The sequence below is a fragment of the Pleurodeles waltl genome, chromosome 1_1, assembly GCF_031143425.1.
Source record: "Pleurodeles waltl isolate 20211129_DDA chromosome 1_1, aPleWal1.hap1.20221129, whole genome shotgun sequence".
NCBI classification, from domain to species: domain Eukaryota; kingdom Metazoa; phylum Chordata; class Amphibia; order Caudata; family Salamandridae; genus Pleurodeles; species Pleurodeles waltl.
Window position 1 is genome coordinate 873,154,589 of NC_090436.1, and position 14,117 is coordinate 873,168,705.

Below are 14,117 nucleotides of genomic sequence, written 5' to 3' on the forward strand. Positions count from 1 at the left end.
CCCAAAACAGCTAAAGTGACACCTCCTACAACCACCTCCTCTTCCTCCACTCCCAGACCCCCTCCAGCTACCCATCCCAGTGTTCGTCATAAACTGTCCCTCTGTCAAATTAACCTTTTTGCCCCCACCCCCCCCTCCAATTCATCTGTCCCATCGTAGCGCCTCAGCCAAAAAGCCTCCAGTACCAGTGGTGCCTGTTCAAGGTTTTTGGAGTGCACCGGCCACCAGGGCAGGCAGTAGGACCCGGAGCCAAGGCACAGGTAGCCCACCCCCTGTAAAGGCTCTGAAATTGGAGAGTGGACGACGGGGCCGTGTCAAGACTCCTGGTGGGACAACAAGTGAAATGGGATCGAAGGCGATTGGTGAGTCAGCTGTAACTCCAAAAAAGGTGGGGAAGGTCCAGAGGAAGTCTGCCCAGCCTGTTGTGAGTGTCACGGCGGAGAAGTGCGCCATCATTTCCGGCGGTCCAGACACAACCGCCAGCACTGTCGTCACTGGTCCAGAGACCACCGCCAGAGTCACAGCCCAGGAGGGCCCAAGTATCGTCACTGGTCCAGAGAGCACCGCCGGAGTCACAGCCCAGGAGGGCTCAAGTATCGTCACTGGTCCAGAGACCACCACCAGAGTCACAGGCCAGAAGGGCACAAGTATCATCACTGGTCCAGAGACCACCACCAGAGTCACAGCCCAGGAGGGCCCAAGTATCGTCACTGGTCCACAGAGCACCGCCGGAGTCACAGCCCAGGAGGGCTCAAGTATCGTCACTGGTCCAGAGACCACCGCCAGAGTCACAGCCCAGGAGGGCCCAAGTATCGTCACTGGTCCAGAGAGCACCGCTGGAGTCACAGCCCAGGCGGGTCCAGGATGTCACAGCCCCGCTGGGCAATGATGGAACGTCATGCCACACACCAATGTCCAGTGTGGAAATCGTCATGCCACACACCAATGTCCAGTATGGAAATCATCATGCCACACACCAATGTCCAGTGTGGAAATCGTCATGCCACACACCAATGTACAGTATGGAAATCGTCATGCCGCACACCAATGTCCAGTATGGAGATCGTCATGCCACACACCAATGTCCAGTGTGGAAATCGTCATGCCACACACCAATGTCCAGTATGGAGATCGTCATGCCACACACCAATGTCCCTATCAGAACCGTCATGTCAAAGCACCGCTGAAGAGGGCAAAGACCGCCATGTGAGGGCAAAGACCGCCATGGCAAAGCACCGCTGAAGAGGGCAAAGACCGCCATGTCAAAGCACCGCTGAAGAGGGCAAAGACCGCCATGGCAAAGCACCGCTGAAGAGGGCAAAGACCGCCATGTCAAAGCACCGCTGAAGAGGGCAAATACCGCCATGGCAAAGCACCGCTGAAGAGGGCAAAGACCGCCATGTCAAAGCACCGCTGAACAGGGCAATGCACCGGGTAGGAATGGATGGCCCACCACATCAGGCATCCTTATCCCATGTGCAGCTGGGACAGTGACAGGACACTACCTTTCACGGGGAGACTCATCCAGTCTGGGCACCAGTCACCCCCCAGTACCAGTATTGACCTGCATCAACTTGAGAGACTGTGGCTTTTGCACTCCCCAGGATTGAAGAGTGGGCAACCCACCCACTGTAGAGACTTGAGAGACTGTGGCTTTGCACTCCCCAGGATGTGACAGTGGGCAAGCCACCCACTTGTGAGACTTGAGAGACTGTGGCTTTGCACTCCCCAGGATACATCAATGGGCATGGAGCCCCGTCGTGGATCTGGCTTTGCATTCATGTGGCTGAGGTGCCCCCTCTTCCTTCCCCCCTGAGGTGCCTGTAGTGTTTCTATCTGAGGCCCCGACAGTGTTCTCTCCGATTTTGGTCAGGTATCTATTGTGGGCCTCGCCCATGCATTTTTGGCCTGTTTGTGCACGGACATTGTTGTGTACATATCTGCACTACTTCTCGGATTGTATATATGTAAATAAGAGTGATTTTAAAATACATATATTTGTATATTTTTGTATGACATGTATATTGGCACATTACAAAGTTTGACTGAAATTCGCATTGTCTTTGCATTCTTCCGGGGGAATTGTGGGTTGTTACTGTTCTTTTTGTGACTGCATTGGTGTGTATGCAAGGGTGGGGGTGTTTGGTGGGTGTCCCCCTAACTTTTGCCTCCCCCGTGTCGTAGGTGCTGTACTCACCGGTATCTTCTGCGCCTACGTCGCTGTTGGTCGTGAAGGAGCAGAAAGACAAGGGCGGTAGTATTTGGAGTTCCGGCTCCATGGAGTCGTCGTTCCTCGTGGGATGTGTAGAAGGTGAGCGTTTTCCCATAGCAAAAGCTGTTTCCGCTGTGTTTTTATCCACGGTGAATCCGCCTGTCTGTTGGCGGTGACCGCCGCACTGCTTGTCTGTACCGATGTTGCGGGCGAAGTGTTAAAGTGGCTGTCTTTGTTGGCGGTTTCCGCCAGGGTCATAATTCCCTTTTTTTGTCCGTCTGACTGTTTGCGGTATTACCGCATCTTTAACACCGTCCGCCAGGGTTGTAATGACCCCCTTATTCTTTGAAAATTCATGACTTGTGTTTGTTGGATTTTTGTTGTTTTGGACATGTTTTGTTCAGATAAATATTATCTATTTTTCTAAACCTGTGTTGTGTCATTTTGTAGTGTTTTCAATGAGTTACTGTGTGTGTTGGTACAAACTCTTTACGCATTGCTTCTGAAGTTAAGCCTGCCTGCTTGTGCCAAGATACCAAGGGGGTGAGCGTGGGTTAGTTGAGGGTGATTCTCCTTTACCCTGACTAGAGTGAGGGTCCTTGTTTGGACAGGAGGTAACCTGACTGCCAACCAAAGACCCCTTTTCTAACACTTTTGATCAGCAGTGAGGATTGGACTGCTATTTGTACTTGACATAGAGTGATTAAATGTATACTACTGTTTTCAGTGCAGACCATTATGTGACCACACACAGCTTGTTTTTGCTTTTTCTCTTTTGAATAGTTTTTTTCCTACTTCCATATTTTTGCTGAACTCTGATTGACTTTTGAACTTCATTGGGAACTCTTTTTTCTGCCTTGGAACTTGCACTTTTGTTGATTCTTCATGTCTCAATCTGAGGATGTATCAGCTGGAGCTGCTTTTGATTTAGGGAAACTGGAGAGCTGTACATTTGCCCAGTTGAGGCAGTTAAGGGCTCCACCAGGAAGGGAGAGCTGCAAGAGTCACTGAGGGCCTGGATGACAGCCAGGGAAGCTGAGGGGCACACAGAGGAGGTGGAGGAGGAGGGGGGTGAGGAGGTGCAATCCATACACAGTGGTATATTGGGTGGGCCTGTTAGGTGCAGGGAGAGAGTCTCCAGGGTTGGTAGCAGTGTGTCATCCAAGAGTCTGACTCCTGAAGAGTTACAGGACAGACAGGCAGAGAGGGCTTCCCAGTTGAAGTTGGAGAAGTTTAGGATGCAGAGGGAGATGGAAGAGAGGAGGACGACCATAGAGGACAACAAGATACTCCTGGCTCATGATCTCAGCTTTAGGGAGCTGAATCAGAGGAGCCAGTCCAGTAGGGATAGTGGCAGCAATAACACAGTGCAGCCTGAGAGGTCACATACCTAAAGACCTTGTGAAGGACTACAAAAGAATGACATATTTGTGTGGTTCAAGGGGTATGAGTCTGCTCTCCATGTGAATCTGGTCCCTGAAGCTCATTGGGGGGGCAGGTCTGTGGAAGCACTTTGAGGTAGAGGGGCAGGATAATCTGACATCCTTAGGGAATCCTCCTGGGCTCATCTACTCTCTTATGAAAGATGCCTTACTTACTAGGTATGGTCTCAAACCTGAGCAGTATGAGGACAAGTTTAGGTCCTATAAGAAGAAGGAATAACAAACATTGTTGGAATGTGTTGATTCTTTTTGTAGGTCACTGGATGGTTGGGTGAAGGGCAGTAAGGTGACAACATATGAGGGAAGCGGAACGCACGGAGAGCACCAGGGACCAGAAGAGGTATGGGGGAGACCACGGAAAGGGTGGCCAGGGTCCCTCTCAGGTGAAAGGGGGGTAAGAGTAAACAGTGGGAGGACTCTAAAGGGTCCCAACCTAGTTCCCAGCGTAAGGATTCCCAGCCCCCCAGTGAAAAGAAGCCATGTTTCTCCAAAGGGAAACCTGTGCAAGGGGGTCCCCTACGTAAGTGTTATACATGTGACCAGCTGGGTCATGTGAGGGGGGACCCCACATATCCCAAGATTTCACCAGGAACCCACTGGTGCTCAGTCTCAGGATTTGGCTAGTGTAGCTCTTGGGGAGGAGTTGGTTCCAGGTGGGTGGGAGCCAGCTGAGATGACCCTTGTTGCACTAGGGACAGTAAGATGGTCCAGAGAACCCTAGTGCCTGAGAACACTAAAAAGTACAGGCAGTGGGTGACCATTAATGGCTCTGAGAGACACAGAAGTGTGACTACAGTGAGGACTAACCTGGTGTCTGAAGAGCAGATAGATCCCCATGTTCTTCACCAAGTAGTTGCAGTAGACAACTCAGGGCACCTGTGCAGAGCGGAACAGGTTCCCTTTGAATGGGGGGGGTTCTCAGGTTCCTTGAAGTGGCTGTGAGTCCAACCATGCCTGTGGATTGTTTGCTTGGCAATGACCTGGAGGATTCCCCTTGGAAGGAGGTGGATCTCAGGTCACACTTGGAGATGTTGGGTCTGGATATCCACCAGGGCAATGGCAGCCCATCAAGGTGGTCAGGAGCCCCTTGAGCCTGAAATAGTTGCCCAGGGGACCACCAAAAAGAGGAAGGGCAAGGGGCGTGGGAAACTGGCCTCAGAAGTTCCCACAGTCTGGGAGGAGGCAGAGCCTGAGGGTGATGCCCTGGAGCCTGCAGGGGAACAATTGGCTGAACTGGAGAGGTCCCTGAGCTGTCACAGTGGCAGCAGGAAGGGGAGGCCCATCAGTGAGGGGTTCTGTGAGGCACAGAGGACATGCCCTAAATCTAGTGGGTTTGCGGCAGCAGGCTGCAGACCAGGCGGCTGGCAAGGAGCCAGGGTCTCACTTCATTTATTGGGAGGACGGCCTCCTGTATAGTGAGCCTAAGGTTAATGAACCTCAGTCAGCCCGTGTGCTGGTGGTACCCCAGTGCTTCAGAGCCTTCCTACTGGGTCTGGCTCATGATGTGCCTTTAGCTGGACATTTGGCGCAGGACAAGACCCTTGAACGGCTTGTCACTCACTTTTATGGCCCTTAATGCTTAGGCAGTCAGATATTCATTGCAGGTCTTGCCAGACTTGTCAGGCAAGTGGCAAGAGTGGGTGGAAATGTAAGGCTCCTTTCCAACCTTTTCCAGTGGTCAGTACCCCTTTGAAAGTGTCAGTATTAACATTGTGGGGCCTCGGGATCCCAAGACAGCCATCCTGGTCTTGGTGGACCATGCCACCCGGTAGCCAGAAGCCATTCCTCTGAGATCAATCACTTCCCCTTTGGTGGGTTGTGCATTGATAGGGGCTTTTACGTGCATGTGCTTCCCTAAGGAAGTGGTATCGGATAGGGGTACCAACTTCATATCTACTTATATGAAGTCTCTGTGGCAGGAGTGTTGGGTAACATATAAGTTCACCACTCCTTACCACCCCCAAAGCAATGGTCTGGTTGAAAGATTCAACCACACCTTAAAAGGCATGACCATGACCCTGTCAGAGCCCTTTAGGCAGAAGTGGGACGTTTTCTTGCCATGCCTTCTGTTTGCCTACAGGCATGTGCATCAAAAAGGGCTTGGCTTTAGTCCTTTTGAGTTACTGTATGCCCACCCTGTTAGGGGACCTCTGAGTCTGGTGAAGGAGGGCTTAGAGAAAGCCCCTAGTAAACCTCCCCAGGATGTATTTAGTTACATGCTGGCCTTCAGAAACTGGACTGCCTGCTTCAGAGCTCTAGCACAAGCCAGGCAGACATGAAACGGTGGTATGACCACAATGCCACTCTGGTCGAGTTTCAGCCTGGGAAAAAAGTGAGGGTGATGGTGCTAGTGGAGCACAGAGTGCTCCAGGGCAAGTGGACTGGGACATTTGAGGTGGTGGAGTGCAAGAGTAAAGTCACTTCCCTGGTGGACTTGCACATTCCCAGAAACCCCTTAAGGGTCCTGCACGTAAACCACACTTTGGACGGACTGAATTGTCCATGTTCCTAGCAACAGATGATGGGGTGGAGGAAGAGAGCGAGACACTTTCTGACCTCCTGTCTGCTGGAAAAAAGATGGGTCTGTGGAGGGAGTGAACCTCTCCCCCTCCCTGACCTCAGAACAACAGAGGGACTGTCGCCAGGTATTGTGTCAATTTGCCTCCCTGTTCTCCCTGATCCCAGGTGTCACACCTTTGTGTACACATGATGTGGACACTGGGGACAGTCCACCCACTAAATAGAAGGTTTACAGGGTGACTGATAAGGTCAGGGCCAGCATCAAAGATGAGGTGTCTAAGATGTTAGCCCTATGGGTGATTGAGTTTTCTAGCAGTCCTTGGGCCAGCCCTGTGTAGTCTTGGTCCCAAAGGCTGCTGCTTCTGGTGCCACCCGAGAACTCCAGTTCTGTGTGGACTACCGGGGTGTCAATGTGGTCACTAAAACTGATGCGCACCCGATCCCCCGAGCTGATGAGCTCCTAGATTGGTTAGGAGCTGCCAAATACCTCAGCACGTTTTATTTGACGTCTGGGTATTGGCGGATTGCCTTAACTGAGGGGGCCAAGGAAAGGTCAGCATTTTCTATCCCAGATGGAGTGTTCAGTACCACTTGGGAGGAACACTTGCAGCACCTCTGCAGAGTGTTGGAGGTCCTGCAAAAGGCAGGCCTCACTATTAAGGCAAGCAAATGCCAAATAGGGCAGGGTTTAGGGGTGTATTTGGGACACCAGGTAGGGAGTGGCCAGGTGGCACCCCTACAGCCAAAAATTGATACCATTATAGCTTGGGAGCCCCCCAAGACCCAGCCTGAGGTGAGAGCCTTTTTAGGTCTTGCCAGCTATTACATGAGGTTTGTCAAGGGATATGGCACCATTGTTGCCCCCTTGAATGAGTTGACTTCCAAGAAGCAACCAAAGAAGGTGATCTGGAAAGAGGCTTGCCAGACTGCTTTTGATGCACTGAAGGCTGCCATGTGCACAGCACCTGTGCTGAAGTCACCTGACTATCCCAAGGAATTTGTTGTGCAAACAGATGCCTCAGAGCATGTTATAGGAGCAGTACTCTCACAGCTTCATGAAGAGGGCCTAGATCAACCTGTAGCCTTCATTAGCAGGAGGTTCCTTCCCAGGGAACATAGGTGGATTACAATAGAGCGTGGAACTTTTGTTGTGGTTTGGGTGCTGAAGAAGCTAAGACCCTACTTGTTTGGGACTCACTTCTGAGTTCAGACTGATCATAGGCCCCTCAGAAGGTTAATGCAGATGAGGGGGGAGAATCCAAAACTGTTGAGGTAGTCCATTTTCCTAGAGGGGATGGACTTTATGGTGGAACACCACCCTAGTACAGAACACACAAATGCTGATGGTTTGTCCAGATTCTTCCACCTTAGTGATGAGAACTCCCATGAGGTTGAGTAGTTGCTTCCCACTTTCAGCTGGGGGGGCATGTGTTAGACTTGGCATCCCTGGCGTGGTCTCCCCTAACTCTTTGCCTCTGTTTCCCAGGTTGTTGATGTATTCTGTGCTAAAGTGCAAGTGCTCCTATGTAAAATATATATATGCAATTGACTTTCCATGATTGGCACATTTGTTTTACTACTAAGTCCCTAGTACAGTGGTTGGGGCATGGCCAAGATGGCAACCGCATCGGACGTTCCTTAGAAAGCTCCGCGCTGGGCCCGACAGATATCCTGTTACTAATGGCAGACGGGTCCCATGAGTAAAGTGTGAAGACCCGCTATCTCCAGCCAAGCTCCGATGGTGCTCAGACGGATGCAACAGAGCCGCACATACCGCTACGGGGCTCACCTCACCTGATGTCGCAGACACCAGGTGAACTATGGTAATGGTACCGCTGTCTACGATTGTAACAACGATCGGTAGAGCCCGTGGGTGCCAGTGAGGGTCTGCTACTAGCTTAGCAGCTAAGACCCAGCCCGTTGTGAGCCAGCGGGTGCTTCAGGGGTGACCAGGAGCCTTGGATGCGCTACGGGGAGTGACATGCTATCACAGACTTGACCACTGGCTGTTTTGCGCCGGAAAACCGCATGAGCTGCGAGCAGGGTGACTGATGTGAAGGAGCGACACCCCCTGAGGTGGTTAGTGCACGTCCATTGTCACCCCCTGTGGAATGAGTAGCTCCTGAATGTGACATATTTTATGCGGCTCTTGGCGGCCGTTGCCTATTGCTGTTACACGCTTGCAGTTACTTGTTGGCCACCCTGCAACACAGAAGTGTCTCTGCTGCATTGTGATTGGATTATCTAGATGGACTGCCACCTCACATGCCCCGGGAGCCAGGGGGAACATCTTCAATAACTTAGCGGAACTGTGAGGCAGAGCTAATCCGTCAACGCACTTATGATGGAGTGACGAGCCATTTTGCTGATGACCTAGTAGTGAAGGCATAGACTCGCTCACCCATTTCCTCCCCCTGAAAGAACATAAGGAAATTACACCCCGCTAAAACAGCAGGAGACACCATGCGAACAGGAGATGGCTTCCCATAGGACCCTCCGTCACAGGTGGACCACTTTCTGTACCTCAAATCAACTCTTCACAGCCAGTCCCAAACATTTGAGAAGATCCTGCACGCTATACTGGACACCAAAACCTCATTGGAGGTTCAAATTGATTTGGTATCCCTAGAGGTAAACTTACTGGGAACGGACCTTCGCAAGTTGGCAGATAGGGCGGAATCAGTCAGGCAAACTCTGCCGCCGACTCTTCAGGCCATGCAAACCAAAATAACGAACATACAGGAAGAGATATATGCTTTACATCGTAGGGCAGAGGATGCAGAGGGACGATTGCGACATAACGACATTCGCTTCATTGGCTTCCCGGAACTCTCAGAGCTTCCCTGTGCTGAACTGTTTTTAGAGGAGTGGCTCCTGCACACAGTGTTGAAGGATAAAACACCTCCTTTGTTCTCCATAGAAAGGGCCTACAGCTTCCTGGGAGGACCTTCCAAAGCAGGGGCACCACCGTGTCCTCTCGTTGCCCACTTACTGAACTTTCGCAACCGTGATCTCATCCTTCCACTGTTTCACACTAAGGGGCCAGGGCACTTTGACAACACCACGATCTCTGCCTACCTGGACTACACCATTGAGGTGCAACGCAGACATGGCTCTTACACGAAAGTTTAACAACGGTTCCACGAACTACAGATCAGATATGCTCTCCTCTTCCCAACGAAGCTTAAAATCATGGACAATGAGAAGACGCACGTTTTTCAAATACCAGAGCATGTGTGGACTTGACTGCACGCCAAGGGCCTTGCTGCGACACTTGGGAAAGAGGAGGAGATGGACACGTGGGTGACACCTAAACCACAATGACATCGCAGAAAACCCCCAAGATCCGTCCCAATCATGAACAAGCAGCTGCAGAGCAGGCTTGGGTAGTCGAAGTAGTAACACAACATCAATACAACTCATTCACCGCTCTTCGATTGGACCTTATGAGAACATCTGGATCCAAGACTTCGGTCTGCAGCAGTGGGGACCCCCACACCACCCCCGGCTCAGTAGACAACATCATTTGATTTTGTATTTCCAATATAACCTGTACTTCTGACCAACGGCTGTTACTTCCATGGTACCTCTCGGTTGCGAATAGGGCTTCTCTGTCGATGCTGACATATTTAAGTTATTTAAGGGTCTTTTCATACTAAGTTCCAGGCTCTAGCATGGTGCACCAGAATGCAGGTGCAAGTCACGCCCTGACACTATGCCTACTTGGACACGTTATTCATTGAGTTATCATTGCAATTGTTATTTTACGCATGATTATGTGTGCTGGGCGGTATACTGCGAGTTTTCGGCCCTGAGTGGATTGTTAATGCAGTTGGGGTGTACTTCAATTTACATGCTTGTTTTATAATGTTCTGCACCATATTGTTGTGTATAGAATTGTTGCTCTGCACGTGGGACACTAACATTGTGGATGACAATGAGAGGTATCTGTTGTGTGGGATGGGGGACTACCAGCGAATATTTTCTTTCCCTTACTGCATTGGATATGTCACCTAACATGCCTTCATTGACACACACTCTTCAATATAGAAATATGACTTGGAGCGTGCGGGGCATGGCATTCCTCACCAAGCGCTATAGGCGGTACTCATATCTTAAGCGCAGTCAGGTTCACATTGCAGTGCTTCAGGAGACATATCTCACGGCCACAAAGCTGGATTGAATATAATCTAGGTGGCGTGGACAAACATATGGCACTATTACATCTGCCTACACCAGGGGAGTTCTCATATGGGTGGCTCCAGGAAACCCCTTTGCCCTAACTACTCAAAAAATAGATTCAAAAGACCAGTATGTCATTCTGGAGAGTCCGCTAGATAGAACCCCCATTAATCTAGCAGCAATATTTGTTCCTTATTTTGACTCAAACACACTTCCTAGACTCTTTAACACCTGCGCTTTTTCGGGAGCCACTGACTCCAGCGATATGGGGTGGAGACTTAAATTGCTCCCTGGACTTAGACCATTCCCACCCTCCACTTTCCTCTGCTATAAGCAACCGCATCTCCCACCACTTCAGGAAATGTAGCATCCATTTGGGTCTTAGAGATTCGTTCTACTCACCCGTTCATGACCTGCATACCCGGATTGACATCCTTTTTAGCACCACTCACACTGGGCCCCTTCTAGACCAGTTGGAATACCTAGCACGGACATACTCAGACCATAATCCAGTGGTAGCGGTTCTTTCCTGGGGATCACCACGACCCACCATCCCCAAGTGGCGCCTCCAAGCGGAGGCTCTTTTGGACCATCCATTCCATGATTCACTATCGCAGCCCATCCAACATTTTTTCGAAACAAATGCTGATTCAGCTTCTTCTCGTGCCGCAGAGTGGGAGGCACATAAGGTGGTGATTCAAGGGCACTGTATGGCAACTTCTTGGGGGGACGATAATTGCTACAAGATCTCTCCGTGGTGGAATGAGATCTATGTCAGGCAGAAATACAAGCCGTGGGGCGTGCTGTGTCGCCTTCATGTCTCCGAAAGTTCCGTATCCACCATGGCGATGCAGAATCTGCCCTGAGCTATTATGGACTACCACACATGAACGGCTCTACAACATGCACAGGGAGATCGCTTGGGCAGGTTGCTTGCCTGGCTTCTCCGAGGTGAACACTGCAGTACACCAGCTATGTCGATTAGATTAACAGATGGCATAATAGCTACTTCACAATTAGCTATGCGCCCATGCAGCTTTATTTTGATGCTACCCAGGTACTTTTGTGATATCACATCATTCTCACTGTTTTCTATGGATTAAGACTCTTATTCCTTGAAAATTCATAACTTGACTTGTGTCTGCTGGATTTTTGTCGTTTTGGTCTTGTTTTGTTTAAAAATTACCTATTCTTCTAAGCCTGTGTTGTGTCATTTTGTAATGTTTTCTCTGAGTTACTGTGTGAGTTGGTACAAATACTTTACACATTGCTTTTAAAGTTAAGCCTGCCTGCTCGTGCCAAGCTACCAAGGGGGTAGGCGCGGGTTAGCTGAGGGTGATTCTCCTTTACCCTGACTAGAGTGAGAGTCCTTGCTTGGACAGGGGGTAACCTGACTGCCAAGGAAAGACGCCATTTCTAACAGGACAGGACTGCTTTTCATAAGAAATAAAATCACCAAATATATTCAACAAATAAACCTTCTCTCAAGATTGGCACCCCACCTCAAATCACCACCATATTAGAAAAAGACAATAGGTGGTACATCTTTCTCTGTCCAAGCGGGCAAACTATGGAATTAATTACTCCCAAATATAAGAACCATAGATAACTATCTTATCTTCAGAAGACTATTCAAGAATTGGCTTTTTCCTACATAACCACCATACTCAAACAGCAATGAACTGCATATCTCCATGTGCATAATCAAGTTATAGTTTGATTATGTGTATATATGTAGATATGTGTATTTATTTGTACAAATAAGTATAATAACTATTTTATCTCAAAATATATAAATACTCTTTAGACCTGTTTAACAAATGTATATTTTACTTCAATTATATTATATATATACAGTATGTGTGTATATTATTCTACACTAGACATGTTCATAGGTCATTGCATAGTTTCTATATAAGTTGCTTGATTAGATGCTCATGAGTCTGATTGTATTTTATTTATCACAATAGGTAAATATTATCTTAACTATTTATCTACGAGCATTTCACTATTGAAATATTGAGGAAAAATTAAATACTGTTATAAAAGTGCACAAATAAATTAACTTCAAATACTGTAGCTCTTGAAAGCCTGTATTTATATGATACAAAAAAAATGTACTCTTGAAAACTTTACTCTGTCTGACCATTACCCTACACCTCTATCAATCTATCCTCTACCTCCACCCTCTCACTCCTTTCAAACCCATTCTACTACTATGGTCTCCAAAAATAACCCTCCCTAGACTGTTCCTTCATCTACCCCTCCTGGCTCACCCCAAACCTCATTTTACGACTAGGATCTCCCAAACAACCCTACTAAATTCTCCCTCATTTACCTCTCCTTTGACTCATCCCAAGCCGCGTTTAACTTCTATGATCTCCCTAAGCCCTTTCTACAGACTCTTACATCCTCCACCTCTCGTTTACTCATGCCAAACCTCATTTTACTACTATGATCTCCCAATTAATACTCACTTCTAGATTCTTCCCTCCTCTATCCTTCCATTATTCTATTCAAATCAACTAACAGACTCACATGTTCTCTGCTCAAATTAACTCATACCTCCCTAAACTTATACTAATAACGTACCGATATATCCCTATACTAATCCACTGCTAATCCTTTTGGTTTCCAGAGTAGCGTGTTACTCACCGAAAAATGCTTCAACACCTCGGCAGGGGTAGTAAGCCCTATGTAAATTCAATTACAATTACAATATTTTCTTGAATTTAACGATTTCATAGTGGCAGAAAGCAAATTGTGAAACAGAGCTCAGGGGCTGGGTGTAGAAAAACTCCAAGGAGCTTTAAACTATTGCAGGGTGGCCGGATATCAGTCTGAAAAATACCATGCAGTTGAATCTGGTATTAACAAGATGCTAACTATAAAAATAACTAAAATGCAGTGAAAACTTTCCCTCTAGAAACCTGCTATGTGAATGGTGCGATTGATGCTAGTTTTGAGAATGCATCAGGGGAGGAAAATGAGTGTGGGAGGTAGAGGATTAGCAACCAGGTTGTTAGACATCATTGATGAGCTGCAGCCATTCCTACACAAACACGATGCAGTCAGGAAATCCTAACAGATATCCCTACAGGTCTTGTGTGCACTACATCTGCTTAAATCTGGGATCCAGCAGTCTATGGTAGATGTCATTAAGGATGTATCCAAGAGTTCCCTTAGACCTTTCAACAAGTCCTGTAATGTGACAATAGAATCGGAGCACACTTTGAATTTCGAAGCACACCAGCAGAATTGCTAGGCATGAAAGTTAACCTCTTTGGAGCTATACATATTCCAAATGGCATAGAGTATTTGATTGGAACACAAATTGCTATCCTCCTTCATATGCACACTAAGGGCCTAATTATGACTTCGGCGGACGGGAAAGCCTGTCTGCCGAAGTCCTGATGGGCAGGTTACTGCCAGTGCAGCAGCCTTCCCACAGGGGCCATTAAGAGTTTCCTGCTGGGTCAGCGGGAATTGGCCTACAGCATTACCTCCAGCTCATAATAGAGCCGGCGGCAATGCTGTAGTGCGTAGGGTGCAGCAGCACCCATCACAATGTACACTGTTGGCAAAGCAGCCAAGTGCATGGGCAGTGCAGGGGCACCCTGCATCCCACCTCTGCCAGCCGTTTTATGGCAGTGCTACAGCCATGAACCCGCTGGCAGGGAAGGGAGTCGTAATCCCTTCCCTTCCCTTTGCAGCACTGCCCTGGTGGATTAGGACTGCCAGCACTGCCACACAGTCTTGCC